This window comes from Mus pahari, chromosome 2, assembly GCF_900095145.1.
Source record: "Mus pahari chromosome 2, PAHARI_EIJ_v1.1, whole genome shotgun sequence".
Taxonomy (NCBI): domain Eukaryota; kingdom Metazoa; phylum Chordata; class Mammalia; order Rodentia; family Muridae; genus Mus; species Mus pahari.
In genome coordinates this window covers 33,223,859-33,251,145 of record NC_034591.1, presented here as the reverse complement: position 1 = coordinate 33,251,145, position 27,287 = coordinate 33,223,859, and the positions used below count along the sequence as shown (strand labels likewise).

General features: G+C 39.8%; 1 pseudogene; it reads right to left on the bottom strand.

The window, feature by feature from the left end:
- Positions 1-3,254: 3,254 nt before the first annotated feature.
- LOC110317240 lies at positions 3,255-3,699 on the bottom strand (annotated as a pseudogene).
- Between the last annotated feature and the right edge of the window lie 23,588 nt (positions 3,700-27,287).

Genomic DNA, 27,287 nt, shown 5'->3' with positions numbered 1-27,287 from the left:
TTCTCCCTTTCTCTATCAGTACTGAATAATTCAGCAGTAGGGCTCTGCCTCCTTTTTCTAACCCCAGAGCTCTTGAGACATATATAGGAAGATCCTATAAGTTCCCTGGCTAGACAAAATAGTCAAAATGGTGAGCTTCAGTTTCACTGAGAAACAGTGTCTCAAAATAAAGATAAAAAATGATAATGAGAAACACCCAACATTGACTTCTGAGCCTCCAAATATGTATGCCTAGGCAAGTGCACACTTATGTGTCCATGCATGCAAGTGCACACACACATACACTATATAATATATATAATAAATGTTATATAATTTATATATGATATATAAAATATATCATATGTCAACAAAGTATATTAGAATTTTTTCAGTCTTTAAAAGAAGGATATTTGGATATTGTAATGGTTTGTATATGTTTGGCCCAGGGAGTGGCACTATTGGGAGGTGTGGCTTTGTTGGAGTAGGTATGGCTTTGTAAGTAGAGTGTGGTCTTTAATACCCTTGTCCTAGCTGCCTGGAAGTTTTATTCTGCTAGCAGCCTTCAGATGAAGATGTAGAACTCTCAGCTCCTATATCATGCCTGCCTGGGTGTTGCCATGTTTCCACCTTGATGATACTGATAAACTGTAAGCCAGCCCCCATTAAATGTTGTCCTTTATAAAACATGCCTTGGTCATGGTGTCTGTGCACAGCAGTAAAACCCTAAGATAGAAGTGTACTACATTGATAGATCTTGAAGACATAAAATTATCCAATCACAACCCAACAAAACAGGATAGCATTTCTGTACATACACAGTACAATTACATTCATAGAGATGGAAAGAAAAATGATCCTTGTCAGGATCTTGGCAGGGGACAAGTGAGGAGTTCATTTTTATAAGACCAGGTTCCCATTTGCCAAATGAGGAGCCCTATGGCTAGATGGTTGTAAGGATAGTGCAAAAGAAGATTTCTCCAACCCAAGCCTGAATTGACCACTTAAAATTCATTATCATGTTAAACTTTGTTACATGTGTTGTACTCCAGCTGTTAAAAATATTTGAATGTGTATTTCCCTCATAAGATTTAGCCTTAGGAGATCATCATATAAAGGCATCCATATACACACAAAAAGAATTTCTTCACTCCGTCAGTTATAGTTGGCCAATGGAGAAATAACCAAAATACCAATAGGAAACTTATTAATCACAGACCTGTCCATTCACATAGTGGAACGCTGCCTCCTGACTAAAGTATTTGTACATGTATTTGTTCACACAAAAGGGACACGAGAGAACAAGACTTGTTTCAAAGCACTGTTTCAAGAAAGGAAGCTCATTTTGTGAGTTTAGAAAACTTTATGAGTAAACATCCCTCCATAAACACATGCAGTTTCAAGATATGAACTAGATAGAAAAAACTAGACACAAATTCCTTGAATTAGAAGCGTATTGTGGGTTAAAAATGAATTTTCACTTTTATTATGAGTTTGACTGAGCATAGTTTATTTAAATATTTACAAAATATAAATTTTGCCTCATCTCTAAAAGCCATCACAGTTGGAGGTCTAGTTCAGCAAGGAATTGAGATCTTGAAGGCTTGAAAGGTCATCTGGCAAGATCTTGCTGAAAGGACACTGATATAGCTATCTCTGTGAGGCTATGCCAATGCCTGGCAAATATAGAAGTGGATGCCCACAGTCATCTATAGGATAGAACACAGAGACCCCAATGGAGGAGCTAGAGAAATTACCCAAGGANCTGAAGGGGTCTGCAACCCTATAGGTGNAACAACAATATGAACTAANCAGTACCCNCAGAGCTCNTGTCTCTAGCTGCATATGTAGCATAAGATGGTCTAGTCGGCCATCATTGGGAAGAGATGCCCCCTGGTCTTGCAAACTTTATATACCCCATACAGGGGAACGCCAGGGCCAAGAAGTGGGAGTGGGTGGGTAGGGGAGCAGGTTGGGAGGAGGGTATAGGGGACATTCGGGATAGCATTTGAAATGTAAATGAAGAAAATATCTAATAAAGTAAGTTAGAAAGAAAGAAAGAAAGAAAGAAAGAAAGAAAGAAAGAAAGAAAGAAAGAAAGAAAGAAAGAAAGAAAGAAAGAATCATCTGGAGCAAGCAGGCTAAGAAAGCTATTGGCTATTTCCCGTGATGCTCTAAGTTGGCACCAGAATCCCAGCTCTGAGTTTTACTGAGCTTACTGCTGAGTTTGCCATATGTGTGTTAGTTTTAAGCATCCAGTCAGGCAGTACTCTTCTAAAAATAATGCCCCAACACTAAGAGAAAAAATGACTGTCATTTATTGTTCATAGGTAATTCACACTCTCCTGCCCCTGGAAAAACATGCTAGTAGGCAGGTTTTCTCCCGTTCCTTGTCCTATAAGGACTGCTCCCATCTTTCTCTTTCTGAATCCAAGAGCTGCGGGTACAGACTTTCTCCTGTGGTGCAAACCCAACCAACATTTGATTCACCTGCTGCCAGCCTGCCAACCTTCTCTAGACAAACAGAACTCGCTGAAAGGGAGATTTCCGTGTTTCTTCCTTGCTGTTTATCAGCTGTTTTCAAGCCGTTGAAATGATCTGAACAACACAATTCAAAACCGGCATCTCTTCCACTCTTCCCTTCACCGCTGTCTTTTGAAATGCAGCCTCCAGTCCCTGTTGAGGTTTATTTATGTGGCAGCCTGGTGTCTGTCAGACCCAAGGAAGTAATCAAACCAAATTTATGATGTTCCTAGGTGAAACAGTGCGGAGCATTGGACAAAAATCAATGGAGAAATAAGGAATGAAGCAACAAATGTTTAAGCTCAATTAAATTGCAGAGTTTACAATTTCAAAGTGCAAGTAGCACTAGAGAAAGTGCTCAGCAGGGAAGTAGCATGGCTAAACTTGTCTTCAAATCCCCTGCTCTGGGAATATAGCCTAAGTGTTTCTGACTAACAATAGCACTAGATTGGGAAAATTGTCATTTACACGGAAACTAATTTCTCTTTCAAACTCTAAGTTCCAAGGGACAGGAAGAGTTGAAGAAACCTGTTTTGTAAGAGGGTAACTTAGATGAGGACCGAACAGTGTGGTGTAGCCAAGAAAGTAAATGTGTTCATTCCCAGGCCTCTGAGAAACAGAAAAACAGTATCAGCTCAGAAAACTCCTGGTATCCAATAGCAAAAAGATCCATGGACAAATAGGTCAGAGAGGAATTTCTAGTGATACTGAGGAGTCTGGGGGTTCTTTTTTTTTTTTTTTTTTTTTTATGGTTACAATAGACATTTATTTAAAGTGTGACATAGGTAGAGCAAATAATTCTTAATGATTTGGGTTGAAATAACTTTGTAAAAGTATGGTGAGACCAGGCACACCCACAGATCACTTCTTTGCCCATTCTTCTCTCTCCTTTCTTTCCCGAATAACCTCTTTTAGATAGGGTTCAAGGTAGAAGTTGTCCTCCTCATATTTTGTCCACTGATCCTTAGGCAAGATCTGATGCCTCATAGTCAGGTCCAGGGCTCTCTTAATTCGAAACATCCTGTCATTATAAAGGTCCTCAGGAAGCCTTCTTATGGCTTCTTTTACATCTTCAGTTTCATGTATTGTATCATCTCGCATTAACCCCAGTTTATTGAATCCTGCAGCATTATAATACCACTTTCGAAAACCATCCAGCCACTTGTTTGATGCTGCAACAGCAGATCGGCCCGCCATTTTGACCTAAGAGTCGAGTCTGGGGGTTCTTAAGAAGAGCAGCATCATGTGTTCAAATTCAGTGCTCCTACTTGCTTCCCTGTGTGGCACCTCTGTTCCCAGCACATCTGTCAGAAGTAGCAATCTTATGTTAAGGGTGGTCTGGGAGAAGGAAAAAGGAAATGTCCAGGGCAGGAAACTTTCTAAAGATACAGTAAGGATAGCATCTGTCAGGACACAGTGGAAAAGTGAGATGTGGCATGGACCACTTCAGAAGCAGATATGACCCAATACCACCTCCCTAAAATCCACCAAGGGGCAAGTGTATTAAAGAGAGAACTAGACTAGACTGGGCTCTAGTAGCCGAGATAGTTGGCTGGTGGCCATGTGAGTTTTAGCACTCTTACAACTGTCCTTGTCCCACATTCTGCATTCTCCAATCTAAATATTGTTGAGTTTCTGTGTTTGGAGAGGGAAAAAAAAACCAAACTGAGCCATGTTGAAAGACCCTATCCAAGGTCACATATCAAATAACTGGCAATGGGAGACTCAGAGCCACGAGGAGTTGACTCAGTGGCACATCTGGCACAAAGGTCACCATAACCAATTAACACACTCACCAAATTCTCAGGAACCCTTTATGCATGACCTAGATACCACTTGGAACCCACTAACGGCAGACCTGCTACCTCCAGAGTGAAGCCATTATACCACCTTGTCATAGCAAATAAAAAATTACCCTGTGTGCTCCCTGCTATTTAGGAACACCGTGGTACAGCATCCTGTTTCCTTCCAGTCCATATCTCCTCACCAGCTATTTTCCCCACCAATAATCTTTGTTCTTATTTAGTGAACAAAAGACAAGTGCCTAAAGAAATGGTCTTGCCATTTTTAAAATGAATATCCATATCTAATCTTCTTTACTGTATCAGCTCTAAAGGGATTTCACATTGAATATAGCTGATAAAGTTCAATTTAAAAGAAGCTTTCCCTGACTTAAAAATTAATATGAATAATCCACATTCTTATAGAAAAAATTGGAACTAACAGATAAGCAAAGAGGAGAAAAAAACTAAAACTACCCATAATTCCAGTACCTCAAGATAAATCGTATTACTGTTTTAGCATTGAATACTCTTGGCTGCAGATAATGTGGCATGAGCTGATCTTTTAAGAACTGGGCATGGGGCTAACAAGATGACTCATTGAGTCAATGCACTTGACACCAAGCCTCATGACCAGAGTTCAGTTCTAAGGACCCACGTGGTAGAAAGACAGAACTGACTCCTCCATGTTGTCCTCTGGTCTCCATGAATGGATGGGTACACACACACACACACACACACACACACACACACATAAAAAAATAATGAAAATAAATCTGTGTGTTATTGGGAACTAAGCCAACATAAGCATCTTCATCAAAATTGTCACAATGTGTGTGGGTGGACTGGTACTTTGATTAAGCCCTAAAGGAGACAAAATCAATATGGTTTGAGGTGATCAACAGTAACCATGGTCTCTGAAAAGTTTCTGTGGGAAATGCTTGTTTTCTCTCCATCATTTCCCACATTTGGAGAAGTTATAAAGACTTTAATGTTTAACTAAGTGGTGGATTTCATGCACAGTGATTTTAAAAGGAGGTTAACCACCAATCACCCTCCAAATTATTGTGCTTGTACTGGCATAAAAGTGAGGCGGTGAAATGTATTTAGAAATACAAACATCTGTATATGGAAATACAAATATCTGTTTTCATCTGTATTTCTGCCTAACCTCATTACACAAATGAGACAATAAGGACCACTCTAACACATGTATTTCTGCAATGTGGCTGACTTAATTCTGTGGATGTGTGGTTCATAGCAAATGATTCCCTCATTTGGAATAGTTCTTGAAAAGAGGATGGTCACCCTTCTAAGTTTATTTTTAATGTTTACATTCATATTGGCCAGTCCCCTATTTTATTTATGCTCTGTTGGACCTACAGGCTCCACATTAATCATAAGTAGGCAACAGTTTCAATATTTAAAATGTCTCCTAGCGCAGCTTAAAGATGTACTTTCAAGGACATCTATGGTATTTCATTTTAACACTTGGCATCTATTGTAACATTCTGTCAGGTCCTCCATATTTACTATCTTGTATTAATAATTGAATACTATTATGATTACTCTGTAGACAATGAACTCTGGTCCATGGAGAGTAAGCTTAAATACATACACAACTAAATAACAGAGCATAGTTCTAAATGTTCTTTAAACTTGTTATTTTAAAATCAACCCTCCAGATAATAAATTCTAGAGATCTATTGATATCATGGTAATGATAATAATAATGTTGTAAATACTGTGGAATTGCTAAAAGTAGATTTTAGATTTTTTAACCTCAAGATAATTTATATTTGAAATAAATAACTAAATTAATTTAACATAATAATATGTCCAATTTACTTATTTCACATATGCCAATATAACAAAACAAAACATCACATTAAATGTCATAAATACATGCCCTTTTTCCACTGCCCCTAAAGTCAATGGAAGAGGGAATTATTCATTTAAGCACTACATACCACCCTTTATTTTAGTAAAGAATAGTTTATGAGAATTTCATGCATGAATAATGTATTTACATGATTTCTACACTTCCTCTTTCCTTCCTTACTCTAGCTCATCCCATGATGCCTCTCTCCCTCTCAAATTAATGACATGCATATCATTAATAATAATATACTATTATGTTACATATATCCTGTTGAGTCTATTTACTGTTACTCATATGCACATGTGTTTATGGCCGATGAGTTGGGACTGATGGATAACCTATCAGAGAGCTTATCCCTATAGAAGACCGTTCTTCCTCTCAGCAGCCATTAATTGCTTTTAGCTCCTTGTCTACACGTAGGACCTCTCGGGATTTTCCCTATCCACACTGGGATGTCAACTGGTGGTGCTTCTCTTAGAACCAAAAAGGAACGATTCTAGGAGCCATGGATGCTCTAAGAATGAGGATAGTGAAAAATCACTGGACTTCCTACTTGTAGCCTGGTGCCTCAGAGTAATAGAATTTTCTTATGAAAATAATCCTAGTATCTAAGCATTTGCACATTGCAGTTTGGACCTTAGGATGTCTAACTTCCAACCAGGGCATGTGGCTTCAAAGAAAATTTCTTACTAGTCATATTATTAATGGTTTATTATTATTTTTTACTTTATTAGGGGAATTTTATTCACACACAATTGTTATTAATTAATATTCAGATTAAATTAAAGCAATTATGTTTTATTGAACTTCATCAATAAACTGATATGAATTAAGCTATATTTTAGAATTGGAGTTCAATGCCTTTTTCTATAAAATAGCTTAAAGCATGAATATAGACAGTGTATTATTAACACTATGCATAGGACTTTTATAGGAATGTCTGTTCTCCCTGACCATGCCTGCTTCTTCCACCACAGCACAAGTTGTTGTTCTCTTCAGTGAAGCTCAACTGCCACAGACCAGCTGCATATTGAACATTTTTATGTGAGTCTGTGCAGCGCATCTCTGTTCTGTTTGCTTGGAGATTTTTTTTCTTCCTGCCTTTACACACTGAATAAAATCTTCCTATTAATTACACATTCCTCTAAACACTATCCCTGGCATACATTAGTTTTATGTTCCAGGCATGTTCAACCTATAGCCACCTTTGGTCAAGAATCACTGTCTAGAATGAAGTTACAAACTATATTGGCCAGTGATCAATATTTGAAGCTGTTTCCTGTGCCACTGAGGTTCTGTTGGGAAGTACGTTGCCTGTACATATAGCCCTACATGTTTTCCTTTAACAGTTGTAGCATTTCCCATTTCAAATTAAGGCTTTTGATTCACTTTGAGTTGATTTTTATGTAGAGTGAAAGATATGGGTCTATTTTCATTATTTTGCAAATGGAAATCCAGTTTGCTGGCACCACATGTTGAAAAGACTGTCATTTCCAGTGTATGTTTTTGGTGCCCTTGTCAAAGGTTAAGTGCCCAAGCTATGTTGGTTTATCTCTGGATCTTTATTATGTCCCATTTGTCTATATGCTTAGTCTGTACTTCTTTCATGTCAACTTTATTACTATAGCTGCAGTGGTGTAGATTGAGGTCAAATACTGTCCTGCCTCCAGCTATGTTCTTCCTGATTAGAACTATTCTACCTATCACTGGTCCCTTGTGTTCTTATAAAAACTATAGAAATTTTTCTAACTCATCAACCTTACTATTGAGACAAGGTTTCCCAAGGAGACACGACAGATTTCACTGGCTGGTGAGTAAGTGCAAGGGTTCTCCTGTCTCCTCCTACACAGTGAAAGTGAATTTACTTTGTTTTTGATTTTGCAAGACATTCACTGAGAATGGCAAGATCGTTTCCCTTTAATTTTTATATTGTCTCGTTTTCTCTTTGCAGCTTTGTCTGCTTCTCTTTCCAATGCTCTCTGAGTTTCCAAAAGTAGGTTTTATTATGGCATTTGCAGACATAATTTGTTTGCCTTGGTCTTCCTCCCTCGCCTGTTTCCCCATGCCCCGGGCTCCTTAAACCTTTCTATTCCCTTCACCTCCTTCTTCAAAACCTCTTTGTCCTCTTTCATGGGCCCCTCTCCAGTTTGATATATATATATATATATATATATATATATATATATATATATATATATATTTCAAAACAAGGATCTGCATTTAAGAATATGTCATATTTGGTGGATTTTTGAGTCTCGATTAACTTGTTAATATTGTAATTTGATGAATCACCCATTTTCCTGTAAACTTCAAGGTTTCATTTTTTATGATGAATAAAATTCATTATATATACAATTATTATATATAACAATTATATAATATATATAAAAATTATATATATATATATATATATATATATATATATATATCACATTTCCTTTCCTAATAATCAGTTGGAGGCAGCCTAAGATAGTCTCATCCCCTTGACTTATGAATAGGGTAGCAGCTGTCATAGATATGTAAACACCTCTGTGATATAGATTCCTGTGAGTGTGTGGTGAGAATTGGTATATTGGGTCATATGGTTCTATTTCTAGTTCTTTTCGAAACCTCTATTCAATTTCCATAAACCTGTACCAGTTTATACTGCCACTGTCTGTGAACAAAGTTTCCCATTTCCCCATATCCTCATCAGCATTTGATTTGTTGAAGATAGCCTTCAAATTGGGAGAGTAATGTTAATGATTTCTTTTCTCTAGAAGCTTTAACTATGTTCTGCCTTATTCTGTATGTTCTAAAATATGTTTGACATTTACCAAAGTCTGAGTTGGTACTGTTCTGCTTATCTTGCCTACAACTTAATAAATCCTTTCAGGCTGTTTACTAATGCAAGAAACTAGTCCTTATCATTTTCCAAATGACGTCTCTTCTAGACCTCCTAATGCACTGATACTGGAGCATCCTGACTTCCTACATACACTTTAGTTTTTTTAACTTTTCATACTTTATTAGTGACAAATTATGTTCTGTCTCTTTACATATCAACTCGGATGTACATGCAAGTCACCTGGACACATAAATAGAAGTTCTTATTTAACATTAAATGATGTGGCCTCAAATTTCCCTGATGTGTTTCCTGGAATGTCAGTGCCTCCATATGTAAAGCTATCTGGGGTAGGATGTCTCCATGTTCTGGAGGTACAATGAGACTTTCTGTAGTCAGACAGTACACAGATCTTCCACTACTACTCAATACCCACCGACCTTAGGAAAACTGACCTGGTCTCTTTGGGAACCATTTTTGCCCTGTACAGAATAAAAATCTCAGCCCCTAAGGGTCTGGCTTCCTGCAATGATTAGGTGTGATTTTTAGCTTGCCCGAACTATGGGAGGTATGAAGCAAAAAGCAAAACCCCAGGTATCTTTAGTCAGGGTTAAGCTTTAATGATGCAGGGCAGAAAGTGTGCTAGCGTGGGAGGGCTCTGCTCCCAGCTTCAATCTCAGATATGGTGTTGCCTTTTGAGTTGAAGGGACTAGAACAAAGTGTGTGTACCTGTCTCATGCTTACACGAAAGCAAACCCCACCCACAGAATAGGAACAAGCATAACCCCATTTCAATAAAGAACCACCTGTTGTGTCAACCATAGGATAGAATGTAAATAAATCATTCTGATTTTATCATATGTTAAATGGGTCAATGGAATTTTAAAATAATTCATAAAGGCAGTTTTTCTAGTAGAAATCATAAAGAGTCATGAGCAGGGAGCAAATATAAGGCCCTAGTATTTGGAGAGAAAGCTTATTGCACTAAAATAATTTGTTATAGTTACTCCTAACAAATGGAAGAGGGAGGGAGGGAGGGAGGGAGGAGAAAGAGAAAAAGGAAGGAAGAAAGGAAGGAAGGAAGAAAGGAAGGAAGGAAGAAAGGAAGGAAGGAAGAAAGGAAGGAAGGAAAGAAGGAAGGAAGGAAGGAAGGAAGGAAGGAAGGAAGGAAGGAAGGAAGGAAGGAAGACAATATTAATTTGGTAGCTGTTCCTTAATATGCACTAAGCAAATACTAACATGTAATGTGGGTTCCATCAAAGTTAAACCTAGAGCTTCTCACCTGCAAGATACCAGCCCTGGAGAAGAGATCAATTTATACCTAGCTAGCTTTCTCTTAGACAATTCAGGATCCAAACTAAGGAAATAATCCCACCCACTTTTAGACTGGGTTTTCCCACATCAATTAACAGACTCAAGACAATCCCACAGGTATGCTTACAGGCAAACCTAATTTAGATAAACCTTCATTTGTGACTCTCTTCCTATATGATTCTAGATTGAATCAAGCTGACAATTAAAGCTAACCATTACACTGAGTAAACATTTCAGATTGTATTCTTTAATTTGAGAAGCAAGTCCTCATTAAAATTTTTTTGAAAGGTGAGGGTGATATCTATCATTGAAAAATAAATATCTGTATGAAGTGGAATAGCTCAAAAACCCAAATGAACTTTTCCAGCTTCATAACAGGGCCCTAGCTCAGTCCTGGTTTGTGTCATTTCTATTTATGCCAAATATTATAGGCAGGAGAAAATTGCCAGCAAGCATGTTCATCCAAAACCAGTGATTTTAACAGCAGGATCAACAGTAGGAACCAGCACTAAACTTTCTGGAATCTTGCATGATGTAGAAACAGTTAAATGGATACCAAAATTCAGACTAGCTACTACATGCAGTTAAAAGGTGACTTACAATTAGACTAGCTGTAATGTGCTATCGTCTATTTGTAGGAGACAGGTGATGGAGTTGAGAAAGGGTCTCATACTTTAGCCCAGGCTAGCCTGAAGCTCACTATGAATTGCAAACTGGCCTCAAACTCACATCAATCCTCTTGCCTCAGCCTTCCAAGTGCTGGTATCACAGACATGCATCTCAAAGTGTGATCGAATGAGTCCATGCACAGGTGGAGGCTTAGCCTGAGTCAGCTATTGATGTAGATAATAAACCATGGCATGATAGCTCTTAGTGAGCCCTTATTCCCAAACCTATATTTCTGGTGTCACCTGGATGATAGCTTCAAGCTGGAGATATGATACATGAACTGCGAAAGCTCTGTTCCATGTCTGTCTTCCCCAAGGACCAGCAGACTCCCTAAGATATGCTTTCCTTTTGGAAATGGCAGAAGTACCATCACAAAGATACACTTCAAATATTCACCTGTGTCCAAAGTAAATGACATTTCAGGCCCAGCATCAGTAGGGAGGAGAAGAAAAAGGGGGAAATTTACTGAACAACTACACAATCTATTACTGTCTTCGATCTTGATTCTATTTATCCCATGTCTTCCCAGATTTATCCCCCCCCCCTAGAAAATGTCACAAAAGTCTCATCTAATTACAATCTTGTACTGACAGTATAATCTCTTGTGATCAACACTAGGTCTGGTTGTGGTTCTTACTAATTCAGAGATCCCTACTAAATGAAAATAAAAGCTATATAACAACATGAACTAAATGTATGGTTAAGATTGTAACAGTCACTTAAAAGCGTAGGCACTGGTCCCAGATTACGGCACTACTGTGAATCAGATGATAGGAAGAATGCCCTAAGAAGAGTGCACTGGGATCTTGACGCCTTCTCCTCTCCTCACTTTCTGGTACCTCGAGATGGATATCTTTGCTCTCTTGTATGGTTTTTACCACAGTGTTCTTCCCTTTTCCACTCTCATTGACAATAATTTGTTGTTTCAAGTATTTTAGAAACCCAAAGACAACATCGAATTTCTGATCTTTCCTTTTCCATCTCCTGAGTACTAAGATTACACACATACATCATCATATTTATTTTATGTGTTGCTAAAGATGTAACCCAGGGCTTTGTGCATGCTAAAATAGTATGCTCCTATCTGAGTAACATCCACAGCCCTGATAGGTAGGTTTTTTTTTTTTAATGTATTTATTAAACAGATACTTCTTTCTCTCCATGAGTAAAGCTATTTTAGGAATCGTGATCACAAAAACTGTATTGAAAAGAGATGGACCAAATTAAACCTAAAGTAGCAAAGAGGCAATTTACAAAACAAGAGCCACAGAGGCTCAGCAACGGGAGTGGAATTAATGATTGTGTATCAGCAAAGCAGCTAGTCTTGCCACTGTTCTCTCATCACAGTAAGGGAAACTCAATAAAGATCTTCAAAAAATATTCATAGGCCAGCTCACTGCAACACAGGGAACATTATCAGTGAATAAGAATAACCACCAGTGCTTATACCAGTGCACCATAGAGTGAAGAGAACAATTATCAGACAATCAATTAAGAAATCTGAAAGAAACAAATGTTCAAAATAAATGTCGTGCAGTTATCTGAAACCATACCTTCTCAGAGAACCATTAGGGATTAGAAAATTCATTCCGCATCATCTGTAGACCTTCACATATTGATACCCAGAATTACTAGTTACAAATTTAAATACAATTGCCTAAATTATGCTTTTGATCCAGTCTTTCCCATTCCTAGCACCCAGGAGTGGCTTTTGATTTCTTCCCAAATAAGATTAAAAGTCTAATCACAGAGACCCCACGCCAACCCCGTAAAATTATGAGGTATTCCCTGGATGGAATTTTGATTCTTTCTGTTCCCTGTGGCATCGTTGAGCCCTGCATTATCTCTGACCTGAATATTGCAAGTACGCTGCTCCGTCAGCTTTAATTCTTATTCCCTAATTTTTCAAAACCTCGTTCCAATGCCACCTACTCCACAAAGCCTGTCCTAACTACTCTGCTCAGAATTACTATTACATTTTCATAGTCCTTTATCCCTCATTTGGGAGCAATAATGGTAATTATTCCCAAATCATGACCAGAGTCTTGATGGGTCTAAATCTGTCTCCTCTTCAGGATAGCAAGTTTCCAGTGGCATTGGAAAAGGAATCCCAGAGACATCAGAAGAAGAATCCCAATCCTTACGCATGGTGTTATGGTTCTAAATTCCCCATAACACAAGACATCTACCAACTGAATTATGTGTTAAATGATTCCGATTTTTCCAATTGCCAAGGCCCAATTAAACATACTTACCCATCACATTAACTTAACCTATTCCTTTATTTTTCTAAATGATGGTTTTACAATTCATCATATCCAAGCCCTCCATAGTCACCTTTCAAAATACTTTGAAGGCAAACTTATGCTCATACAGTTGAACTTCTATTAGCAATAGCAGCCATGGTGGCTCTAAAGCATACACTAAGGGGTTATGAAAATGGGAGTGATGGACATACCCACACATAAGCAGGTAGATTCTTTGAGTTTGGTTAAGGATAGGTGATTCATGTATCAGAGAAGAAAAAAATAAATTAAAGAAAAGACATTTCTGGAGATTTGTCTGGTTACTACCTGGAAACATAGGTCTATTTTGATAAAGACAAAGATTAAGATCATATTTTTAGAAATTGCTGCACTTCACAACTGTGAAGACTGTATGATATGAAGAAACAGTTTTTCTGAGGTAACTTCCTGTTGAACAGTAAAACCATGCCCGGAAGCTTGGTTAAGTAGAGCAGGTTGAGACCTGGAGACTCAGTGGGCACACACCTGAGACTTTGGAGACTCCTCGCTCCCCACCATATTCCTGGCCTGGAACACCTGCCACGTTCGTCCCATAATGAAACATGACCTGTCAACAAGTAGGCCCAGAACAGAGTTCTTCATGCTAATGAGGTACCTAGAGGCCCCAGCCTTGTTGCAGGCCAGAGGATCTCTGAACCATCCCCAGTTTTCCCACATCTCAGACAGTGCTTTCCCACCCCTGGCACTTCCCTATAGCCCAGCACCTTCCCCTACAGCACTATGGCATTAGTGCAGCTAAACTCCCCATGTTCCTCCTCCCCAAGAGGCTGTGCCCAGAGGAGGTGGGTTGGACACAGACCCACTACTTCCCTGAGGAAACTGATAGCCAAGACTCCAGGTCATCACAGCATATATAAAATCAGGCTTCCAAAGATACAAGCCGCAATTAGTGCCGACCAGTCTTAACTGAAGAGGTGATATAAGGAAGAATGGGATGGACTAACTATAGAGAGGTTTTGAAGTTTTGGCTTTTGTTTTGTTTTGTTATTAACAATTTTCTCATGGTAGTGAAAGGTCATACTGAACACATTGTCTTCAAAATATTAGAGGCTGTTTGGCTTTGTGGTGTGGCAGTTGTCCCAATTTGTGCTTTAAAATGTGTAGCAAATCTCCCTTTGGAATGCTGATCTCTATCCAGCCATAAATATTTGTGTGGAGATGTTTTCAGATTTTTTTTTTTTACAGTTAAAAAAACAGCATTGTTTTATTTTGGCCAGCAGGAGTGGGATGCACGCGTTGTGGTAGGTGGGCTGGGCTCAGTGCACGTATGGATGGGGTCAGGGGAGGTGATGACTTGGTGGCTGGAAGGGAACTGAGAGGATTAGATAGGTTTCTGGGAAGTTCAGAGGAAGGGCTCACGGCACACTTATGGCACACTTATGGCACACTTTAGCTACACCACCAATAAGGTTGAGAAACCCTTGGAAATCTAGCTGCCCATCACTGTTGATGTCCAGCTTCTTCATCATGTGGTCAAGAACACTGGGGTTCTTCTGGTTCTCCGTTAAGGAGGCCAGCGCCGCGTTCATGAAGGAAAGGAATTCAGCTTTGGAGAGTTTAGAGCTGTTTCCATCCTTCCCACTGTACTTCTGGAAAACAGCAATCAGGGAATCGATGCATCTCTCAGTCTCTGTAGGCATTGTCGCCAAGTTGAAGATCCAGGTCTGACTGCAACTGCTGCTGACAGTGGCCGGGACAGGAGAGGTTTCAGATTCTTATTCAGCTATGTTCCCCAAACATAACTCAGCTGAGAGTCTGCTTCTTGGTAGGTCTTAAGAGTTTGAATAAATCAGGCCTGTGAGATGTCTCATTGGGTGAAGGTGCTTGGTAGGAAGGTTAAGTGCTCGAGTTCATTCTCTAAAACCCACACAGTAGAAGAGAAGCAATCCCTCCAAATGTTTCTCTGACCACTACACGTATGTCATGGTACAAGTACACACACACACACACACACACACACTTGATTAAACAAATAAAAATTTTTAAAAAGTGTGAATAAATTATTGCCAAATTCATATTGTTGGCAATTGTCCCCAGAGGACAGCTTTCTAGAAGATCACAGATAATTGGTGGTCCAATTATCCTTCTGGACTTGTCCAAGAGTTTGTCTCTACTCTTGTTGCCTTCTCCTTACCTCATGACAAGAGGCCGTGACTAGATTCTCATTTGAGCACAGCTTGTCAACATATTCTCTTCTGCTTCAGGAGGAGAAGATGTGCAGCAGTGTTATAAGGTACATGTTACAGGGGCTAGTGATTTAGATGGGATTTCTTTAGTTCATTGGCATTCACAGAGGAGTAGCAGTCACAAACAGACTTCACAACAGAGCATGTCTGCTTAAAGGAGAAACTGTTCTATTCCTGCCATTTATTGGCACAAAGGAATATCCTTCTAAGGCATCATGGCTGTACATACAATGATACCAGTGGCAACTATTAGCAAAGGTAGAATTTACTTCCTTACCCTTCAGTTGCTAGTATGCCCTTTCTATTACTCTCCCAAATATGTTAAGGGTTGTTCTAATAAGAGTCCTTTAGAAATTGCCTCATTTCAGAGTTGCTCAAACATGTATTTTCTACTTCTAGCCCAAGTCTCATACAACTCTCTTCTAGATCAAAGTTACACAGCATGAAGAGGTGTTTGGATGACATCTTTAATGTGACCCAGTGCTGAAGTTAACTGAAAATGGGCAAAAACAGAAGTTTTCCCAAGATATAGCACTGTATTCCGTTACAGCTGCCTTCCTCTTGTCATCTACATCTGTGAGAGTGGCTAACCCCAGTGACAGACAAGAAGGAAATGTGAGGTTTAACTGATCTGTTCTTGAATAACTGGTCTTACATAACAAAATTGCAGCAAGCTGTCAGTTCTTAGGTCCCCAGACTCTAGACCTACGCTCTCTCAAGCTGCCTTTCCATCTGACCTCTGACCTTCTCCATCAGAGAATGAATTGATAGCCTGCTGTCTGACTTGGTGTTTTCCAAAACACCCCACAAATTCTTGCCTCAAATCCATGTCTGTTCATAACTTGTCAATGAGGAGCCTGCATGTCAAGTAGGAAGTACAGTGGGCATTTCTACAAACTGGCAAAGGACTAAGGTATGGTTGTTCCTGCCCCGCCCCCCTGGCTTAGGATACTATATAGGAGCATTGCCATGAATTTGAGGCTAGCCTGGTTTACATAGCAAGTGCCTGCTGGGTCAGTGAGAGCTAGGGTAAGAACGGGGAAGAGAAAACAAAGTGAAAAGTGATGGCAGCAAGTCTTTAGCATAGAAATCATGCTAGCCAACTGAGCAGGGCACTCGGCTTCTGCAGCATAGCTTCCTGCGGGGACTGAGGTAGATAAGTGCTGGGGCAGATAAATGCTGGGTTGGGGTCCAGGCTTCATACATAGAAGGGCACTATCTTTTAAAAACCAATCAATCAATTAAACAAACAAACAAACAATACTGGCAACATTTGTTTGTCATGTGAATGTGCCTGTGACTCCAAGTCTAATATCTATGAAGTATTTCATCCTTGAGCACCAACTCCCCTTCCCTAAAACAACCCTGACCTACCTCCATTGATATACCATGGTGAAGTAGTCTTGAACTTCATCCCACCCTGTGAAGTTTCTAAACAATAATTTGATTTTAAAAATCAGTCTAATTATCTCACAAAAGATGTGTGTGTGTATGTGTGCGTGTGCGTGTGCGTGTGTATACCATGTTGATTTTCCCATAAACCCAATAATACAAATGTTCATTATTCGGCTAGTCCACTTCTTTACTGAGATATCTTCTTTCTCAGATCACATACAGTGCATTTGTGAGAATAAATCTTGTGAGAACACAAGGTTTTATCTACAAGATATTTGCAAGACAGAAAAAAAGAAAAGAAAAGAAAAGAAAAAAAAAAAAAAAAAAAAAAACAAGATAAAACAAGGAGATCAGTAGTTTGGATTTTTGGGCACATTTTGTCCCCTGGCTGAACACAGTCATCCAAACAAGTTTGAGGGTAAAGCTCAAACCCAAAGCACCGTCACGACTCCCTGAATATCATTTGTCTGTAGAGGCCATATTTTATACACATCAGGTTCGAAACATAAATGGAATTTTCCTTTGAATCTGGCTTTGTAGCAGTAAAGACAAAAGGGAAGAGACAATGCATTCACAGGAAACCAGGAAACGACTACAAGCTGAGAAACAAGGGCTCACTCTATCTCTGGCCGGCAGCAGGAAAAACATTAAATGTGTCCTGTAATCCTTTCCCCACCACAAAACTGAAGCATTGCAAAGCCGGTCTCAATCCAGCAGATGGCGAGAGACTGATTCTAGTCTACAGCCCTCTGGAAACTGCAGAGCTCTCAATCCGAAGACACTGGGCTTTCAAACAAAACTGACACAGAACATTTGTGCTATTTATTTTGTAATTTTATTTTGTTTTATTGAATATTGGACTAAGACTACCTATTGCCTTCCCTCCGCTCGCCTCTTACTCTGCGATGAAAGAGAATCTGAATGGGACGCATTAAAGCAGACAGCCTTCTTTTATTGACACAAGTGTTTGAATACTGAAACCCAGCTGGTGGTATTCTATTGGGAGGTTTCAGAGTCTCCGAAAGGTGGGGCGACTTGGAGGAGTGGCATGAGGTTTATAGTGGTCCCTATCTTCCTGACCTGCCCAACTTCATTTCCTGTAGAGATGTAACAGCCCCCCATGCTTCTGCTGCCACCACCCTGTGCGCCTCACAGTCTCAATACTTTCTCACCTTCAAACTGTAAGTCAGACGAAGTCCATCCTCATTTTAGATGCTTCCTGTTCGGCATTCGATTTAAACAATGAGAAAAGCAACTGATACACATTCAAAGAAGAGCAAATAGAGAATCACATGTACTTATTCTGTTCTGCGTACCTACTGTATCTATTTGCTTTGTAAATTAATATTTTATTAACTATTTGTGAATTTCATATGATGCCTTTTTATTATATATTCTTCCTCCTCGGTTTCTTTTACTTATTTATTTTTTTCCTGTGTATTTGGCTTTTATGTATGTACCTTCCTGATGCCCACAAAGGACAGAAGAAAACATTGGAGCCCATGGAATAGAGTCACAGATTGTTGTGAGCCACTATGTGTATGCTGGGAACCAAGCCTGGGTTTCCTGTAAGAGCAGCCAGTGCTCTTAAACACTGAGCCATCTTTCCACCCCAAGCCATTTTCTTTTTGATGCATCATTAACATGGGCATGCCTATCGTTTTCCATATGAATTATTTAAGGTAAGGTAAATGGATTGAAGTATAGACTGTAGCAAGAGAAGGAGGGCTCTACTGGCATCAAAAGCTCCTGTATGCTCACGGAGAGCTGCTAATATTTGCCTCAATATTCCCTAATACATTTTCTAGGTGATCTGAATCCATTGTTTCTTGTTCAGTATTCAAAGGCATTTTTTTCCTCAATTAGCTAATTTGAAAAAAAATATTCAAGAGGGCACTGATAGGTTTATGATGGTGTTAAATGCAGAAACAAAAGGCCTCTCTAAAAGGAAACTGGGAAGTATTTATTAAATGAACTCACAAGGTTCTTCAGTGCTTCACTTTATTCCAAGAGCAAAGTCTCAGTATTACATTCTGATTTTACGTCATATAAATCATCTTGGAAAACACTGAGGACAGTGTCTGTATGGTAGATATTTTCACCCTCATTAACACATGAGAGTGTTTTCCAGTCCAGAATATCCATGTGTGCTCCTGGTTACTGGAACCTGTTTCTTTTTGCTGCATGGCAATTCTAGGCTTCATTGTAACTCCTTAGTCATGTATTTATTTTTCTGGCTAGATTGCAAACTCTATGAAAACATATTCTTCCATCTTCATATCTCAAGTATCTAGCATAGCCTGAGTTGAAGAAAGTGCCCTAAAATACCAGTGAAGTAGAAATACGATCCATTTTATAAAGTGGTCTTCAGTCAGCAGAAGCTCACAGTAGCAGTTATGTAGAGGCCTTATGAACAGAGGCGTGGTCTCAGAATATGGTGGTCTCTCAACTCACATATTTTCCAAGAACTGGACATCTATTTTCCACATGTTCTGGATCTCATGATTTTTCATACTATGAGTGATGTCTTTTATAAAAAGAAGAGCAAGAAGTAACTTAAATACAGTTAAGTTTCTCACACTAGCATTGTAATAGCTTCTTGCCCAAACAACCAGGAAGGACAGTTGAAGTTAAGTGATTTGTTCCCTGTGGTTGATGGTTGTCAATAAGAGCTGTGCCTAGCATCTCTAGGTATTTTATCACTGTTCCACATAACCACACCACACATCTTTTTACTTCAATTCTCTTTTATTTTATTTTTTCACATGTATGTGTATGATGTACATGCATATGTGTTTGTGTGTGTGTGTGTGTGTGTGTGTGTGTGTGTGTGTGTGTGTGTGTGCACATCTGTGTAGCGGCCTGAAGTTGATATCTAAAGCTTGCCTTTTCCAATTCATTTTTTTTATTGAGTAACAGTTTGCTGTAAAATATAATTTTAACAAATTTCATTTAGGCTGTTTTGAAGTTTTACTTCCAGTTGGATAATTCTGTCTTCATCTCTCTTTGCTCATTTATACAAGTATATGAGAAGAGAAAAATCCCCTAGTTGTAAAACCACACAATCAAAGAGAATGTACAAATTAAATTATACAGTTTTTAAACTTTCCTCAAAATGTGGTACTGATGTTACCAACTATAGGATATGTGAACACCCTGCTGTTCACAAGCTTCCTCCTAAGGTATATGTTATTGACAAAAAAAAGAAAAAAGAAAGAAAAGAAATGTCAGAAACATTTTACTATTATCTTGTATTATTAAAAATTATAAATATTGATATAAATTTTGTAAAAATATAGGAGTATGTATATGACTACCTCGGGTTATTTTTATTCTGTCCCCCACCCCCTTGCCACCATGCAGTGTTCACCACATACTCTATGGACACGGGAGGATGAGGTGATAAGCAATCTGAGTCTGAGTTCAATTTTTCTTTGTCTCTATGTCTTCTGCTTACTGAGATAAAGAAGGCAGGTTATTGGCTTCAACCGGGGCTGGGGTGGCGGGTGGGGGAGAACTTATTACCCACAATCCCTCACAGCTCGGCTCAGTGATGCACCAGCGACAGTACAATAAATCTGTTTCTTCATGAGAGGCCCACGCAGCCCAGGTTGGGAAGGTAGCGCTCAGCAGCCTGCAGCGTCATACATCACCCGCAGGTGCTGCTGGCCGGGCTCTTCAGAGTGACAATCTGACCTGTCTGATTTGTCTTCTTTTTGTCACAGACTCCTCCAGACATCACTGTCTCGTTGAATGTAGCTGATCTCTGGCCATATTTTCCCTCTTCCTGCCACCTTCCATTACTTGTACTGAGATAAATCTTCCCCTCTTTGGCAGTAGGGTTGAATATACAGCCTCTTCCCCTACTTCTGATCAATACCTTCTTGAGATAAGCCAGCCAGAAAAAGGGTAGACAAGAGCGATAGGACTGGCTCTCAGCATGATTACCTATCATATGTAAGGAAGGGGCTTCTAGCCTCCATGGTGTAACCCATGAAAATATTCCAAATCTAGAAGGATATGAAGGCAAGTTAGCACTGTCATGATACACATAAGCAAGAGAACTTTTCCAGTAAAGAACTAGAGCATGGAGCCACAGGGCTCAGTCAGGCACACTCTTGCTTATATTATCATTATGGGTCTGTAAGCAAAATCTTGCAAGCAGATAATTCCCTTATGTAGAAACACATACGACCCATGAGATCCATGAGAATGGTAATTTCAATGGTACTGACTTCGACTACTTCAAACTTCATCAGTTCCCTGAAAATTTAATTCTTGTGTCTTTAGAGAGTATCTGTGGAGATTGTACTAAAATGCTCACATTTGGAATTGCCACTTGTATGCAGAGTTAGTTTGTGGCAGCTACAGTTTAGCTTTGGTTTAGTCTATATACATCCTTTGAAAATGCTACCTGCATGGACTTGAGGGTGCTGCCTTGATGGCCCTGGCTGCTAGAACTTGCATGCCACAGACACGGGGCCAGTTTCATCATCTTCCCCATTTCTAAAGAACTGGTATCTCAGTTAAGGGTTCTATTGCTGTGAAGGAACACCATGACCAAGGCAACTCTTATAAAGGAAAACATTTAATTAGGGATGGCTTGTAGTTTCAGAGGCTCAGTTCATTATAGTAATGGTAGGAAGCATGACAGCCTGTAGGCAGATACGGTGCTGGAGGAGTCTAGAGTTCTACATCTTGATCCAAAGGCAGCAAAAATTATTTCCTGTTTTCTACACTGCTTGGAGCTTGAGCACTAGGAGACTGGTAACACTCTTCCTCCAACAAAGCCACACCTACTCTAACAAGGCCACACTTACTCCAACAAGGCCACACCCATTCTAACAAGGCCACACCTACTCCAACAAGGCCACACCTACTCCAACAAGGCCACACCTACTCTAACAAGACCACACCTACTCCAACAAGGCCACACCCACTCCAACAAGGCCACACCCACTCTAACAAGGCCACACCTACTCCAACAATGCCACACCTACTCCAACAAAGCCACACCTACTCCAAGGCCACACCTACTCCAACAAGGCCATATCTTCTAATAGTGCCACTCCTGTGGGCCAAGCATTCACACTTGAGTCTATGGGTTCCATACTTATTCAAAGCACCACAACTGGTAATGGGAGGGAGATGGATATGTTCTTTTCCAATAGCCCCATCAGTATCTGGTTCAGTTTCTCTGTACAGCACCAGGTTGACACTAGACTGCATCACCAGGCACAGCAGTCTCTACATGGACCTGCTTTCTGTTTTGTAGAAGTCCACTTCTACCCAAGTTAATCAACTCCCAGAAGGAGAAGCTTATGGGGCCTCACTCCTACTGGCTTGTCAGACTCCAAGATTATTTCTATTTTATACATTTAATATTTAATACAATTACAAAACCTCATAAACACACACACACATCTGTACAATTAAAGTCTACATTAACTATATCATAGCCACCTTCTGGAATTATCCTATAACAAAATGAGTATTAATGTTTTTTAATCAGTTTTATATATTCCAGATCTGCAGCATGAACACATTTGAGCATGCTGCATCCCCTACGTTTTCTATGTAAAATCAAGATGAAAGACAATACCTATTTTGGGGAAGACGACCTCCATTATTGAACTTCTATTCTTCAGCCATCTTTGACTGCATCCATTCATAGCCACACTCCAATCACACTGAATGACTTTCAGTTCTCCCAAGACTTTTCTTTTCCGAGCTGATAGCAGTTGATGTCAATGGCATGCCATTAAAAGTTGCAATCTTTTTTGTCTCAGAATTCTGTACTACTACATTTGTTTAACTGCCTTTTCCTTTTCTCTCCTCCTTCAACACTTTAAAAAGACCAACCACTTCTTTCCCAAATCCTTCCTCCCTTCTCTAGTAAATTGGACCTTTCCTGCCTCGTCTAACTCCACGCTCCACGGAGGTACAAATGTACCCTAGCACCATAATAATTTGCTTTACAAAATCTGCTAACTTGAAAGGCAACATTTTTTCTGGTACTTTACTCAATAGCTAGTATTCAATGAACTAATGTCTTGAAAATAAAATAGAGGTGTTAGTACATACTTCTAAAGGCATATCACACATAAAAAGCCATTTTGCTTAGATACTCTTCCTGTTAACTATGATAAAACTACCCTGCTGAAAGCAATTCAAGGGAGAATGGTTTCATTATAGCTCACAGTTCAAACGTGGGAAAGTTCTGGCAGCAGAACTTGCCAAGACCTTAAGGAACCAGACATGTTTTATCTGCATTCAGGAAGGAAAAGAGTGATGGACACTTATACTGAACCAGCTCCTTCTTTCTGATGCAGTCCAGGACCCAAACCTAAAGAACTGTGTCACCTTCTGTAGAATGGATCATCCCTCCTAAACTACCTAATCAATACAACCTCTTGCAAGCGTGTCCAGGGGCCAAACGGCTCACAGGCAAACCTAGCTACTCTAGATCCTGCCAAGCCCCATCAAATACATTCCCAAATACATTCAACTGTATTCAGCATTGCATAACTTTTAAACTAGGGAAATTTTTCAGTCAAATCTATCACACTAGTTGTTACTCCTAGTGGTCCCAGGATAGCCTAAGAGCCCGCCTCTGACTGTAAATGGATAGAAAGATTTTGAGTCTTCCAGCCAAGATAGTGCATAGACTTATCCTACATAACACTGGCCAGTGGTGTTTAAATTCTCCAAATTCCTATCTCCCAGATGGACAACTCCAGGGGCAGGCAGAGTTGCCCTCTGTGACTTACAATGGTAACTTCAGAAAACTACCCTGCCTGCTTGGCAGTCCCATGGTCCCGTCTGTCTTCCTACTTCCTTCCTCAAATCTACTTTGTAGGCTTTCCTTTCAAAAGCTGTTTGCAACCAAGTCTTTATCTTGGGTTCTCCTGAAAGGAGAACCCAAAATAACCTCTAGATATTTTCCTGAACAACCGCCAACTCTTGCCAAGTCAATCCATAAAGTATATGTCGGATCACAAAGAAAGGGACATATTTCTTTAAGGTCAATAAATGAAAATTTTAAAAAGATTATAGAAAAGTAAATATAATCTGGTATTTGCTGAGATGTATTCATAAAATGCCACTGTATTTGTTTCTAGCTGAAGATGCATTTCAAACCCACACACTACAATGCAGCACCACTTTTCAAATAGTTGAGATACCTTTTATTCTATTAATTGTATTTGACAGTATTTTTCTAATACTCAACAACACACACACACTGCCTCTATATCCAAATGGGACTTTTAAAAAGCCAAAACCGTGTCCAGCTTTCAGCATATTGTTTTGATATTCCAGGGATGTTTGTCCACAGTTCAGTGATGAATGAGTCTCAGAACCCAGAGAAATTGTAAACGGACTGGAGAAAGCCCCATAATGCATTGTGGCTGGATAAGAATACACAAGTCATGACCTGGCTCTTGTGCCGACAGGCTCCCATAAATATCAGAGTCCAATTCTATTTGAGTTACACTCACTCTTCCCTGTAAACTCATTTGCATGCATCTATTAATGCACTCAGAGAACAAAGACCCATTCCTTAGGCTAGATGGAGGATGAGACTTGTTTTAACCGGCATTCATAATTTATGATTGTGGGGATTAGAAGCCAGCCTTCCTGCTTACTAACTGCACCTGATGTGACTCAACAGGAAACTTCCACCACAATACACATATTCTCCTCCGTAAGCTGGTTATCCTCCTATACACTTAATCTTTTCCCCACCAATCCCCCAAAAGAAAATAAATATTTGTAGATTAAAAGAGAACTGACTTCTCATCCTTTACAGCTGCTGTTGTGCAGGCTGTTAAGCTCACAGTGTTTAATTAATGGATAGATACCATTAGAGAGACAGCTGGACCTGCATCCAAATGAGCTTGGATTCAAGGTGCCACGAGATAGAGATCTGAAAGTGGAGAAGCTGGGCTGCGATTGGGTTCATTTATAAAAGAGGCTGTTAAAGGTCAACTGTGTTTTCTTGTGTGAGAGATAAAGAGATGCTATTAAAAACAATTGGAAAGTAATTCATAAGGGACCAGGAAGTCACTCATGGTAAATTAATTTGTCTCTCTGATAGCGTGGCACTCATGATGGCAAAGTAAATTTGCCTAAAATCAAGCTCTCTCAAAAACAGCCATTGATCATGTCTCTCCTTTAAAAAAGCCACTGGAGTAAGCTCCCGTGTGCCAGGGCTGCTGGAGCTGTCTGATCCCAGCACTCGCCTAGCTCTTTACAACCACTTTCCAGGCTGAGAATTAACCAATTATTTCAGAGGACCATAAGTGCAGTGGCATTTCTCTGGCCATGCTGAGCTGCCGCGCCTGCCGATGCTTCTCATCACCTCTGATGAACTAATCGCTAAGCACCCGAACATCTCATCCTGCACACAATTCTAGTTCCCTGACATTCAACAACACCCCGGCATGTTCCACCCCACTGCTCCCCCATTTAAAACCTCCCTCTGCTCTGTCCCCCTTCCAGTATACCATAGGTTCAAACATGCATATACCAAGACAAAGGTGTTTTAATTTATCCAGACAATGTATCTACAATTACAACTGGCAGTTTCTTTAACTCCCTGGAACATGATACACTTTCTTTGTATCACCTCCATTCTTCCATTCTTCATTCTTCCATTCAGGAACCATGAACTCCCTTTCTCCTCCCTAGTGTCCAGACACTAGCATGAGATGTGACAAAGGGCAGTTGCTTTTCATGCTCAGTAATGACAGACCATTATGACACATCTTCCTCTTCCTCTAGGCAAGATGGAGGCTGTGTCAGTGGTTTGCAGCCAGTCATGGATACGAAAATGGGAAAAAGCATTATATCAGCCTGTGATCTTTGCTGGCTTAAACCTGGGGGTGGCTGTGTTCTCTCTGCTAAAAACTGTTACTCTTTTTTCCTTTGAGCTGAAAACTATTTGGGATCTCTCTGCCTCTGCCTCTGCCTCTGCCTCTGCCTCTGCCTCTGCCTCTGCCTCTGCCTCTGCCTCTGCCTCTGCCTCTGCCTCTGCCNGCCTCTGCCTCTGCCTCTGCCTCTGCCTCTGCCTCTGCCTCTGCCTCTGCCTCTGCCTCTGCCTCTGCCTCTGCCTCTGCCTCTCTGTCTCTGCCTCTGCCTCTCTGTCTCTGTTTCTGTTTCTCTGTGTGTGAGAGAGTGTGTATGTGTGTGTGTATATTCTCCCTCCCTCTCTGCCTTCCTCCCTCCCTCCCTCCTTTCCCTTTTGCCTCCCTTGCTCCCTCCCTCCCTTCCTTTCTTTCTTAAGAATATAATGGGAAAATGAGCAATTCCCTGCAAATCTATTCTTGAAAACCCTGCCTTTCCAGGCACTCACTAATGACAGCACAGGGCAGCTCACTCTTCACTGCTTCTAGCATCAGTGAGGAGAATCAGTCAGAAAAGACAAAGGGATTAGAGGCAGTTAATGTCCCCATTTTTCATTGCTCGTCATTTGCAGGTTTTAACTGTATATACTAGAAGGAATTTCCCAATCAAATATCACTGTTTCTCCTGAGCCTCTTCCCTTTGGAAAACTAGAGGTGGGGGCTTGTTTAGCATTATGCAAATCAAGGCTGATGCATTTGGTTTGTGCTTAGCAGTATTGGCAACTATTCCTGCTTGATGCATATCAGGTATCATAATATTTTTTACACACATTATTATATACATTATCATGTATTGCACTCCTTAGAAGTTATTATTTTTACTCTACAAAGAATTCAAATAAAGCTCTCCCAAGACAAAATAGCTGGTAAGCAGATGAAACAGGGTTCATTTGCAATCCTTGGTCTGTGCTCCATATCTAAAAATCATCTCCTTTGTTTGTTTGTTTGTTTGTTTTAAATCTGGTGAAACTGTGGTTAGAGAAATAACTAAAATGAATAAAGTGAATTATTCTTGTCTCTATGCCCAATCTGATTCCTATCTTAATCTGTAATCTACTTCCACATCTCCTGGGAAAAGCTCCCTACACCACATCCATCTTGCTGATCTTAGCTGCTTTCTTCTTATGGGCCTCACAGCCTATTTGTTCACTCTGGATGGATCCAAGGATGGTCACTATTCCGAGTACAGACAATCCTTAGGCACCCTCCCATCTGTCCGGCCAATGCTGCCTGTGAGTGGGCATGTGAGAGAGTAAGTATTATTAGTAATAGCTAAAATACCTACCATTTATGTGCTAGGCATTGCTTATTTCTAACTACTCATATTATCACAAAATCTCTTTGATATAGGCATTGTTCTATTTCCATTTTAGAGAAGCAAGCACAAAGGAAGCATTTTGTCCAAGGTCACATAATCAGAAGTAGCAACACCAAGACCAAGACTTAGTTTTTTCTCGAAATACCAAAAAAAAAAAAAAAAAAAAAAAAAAAAAAAAAAAAAAAAAAAAAAAAAAGAAAGAAA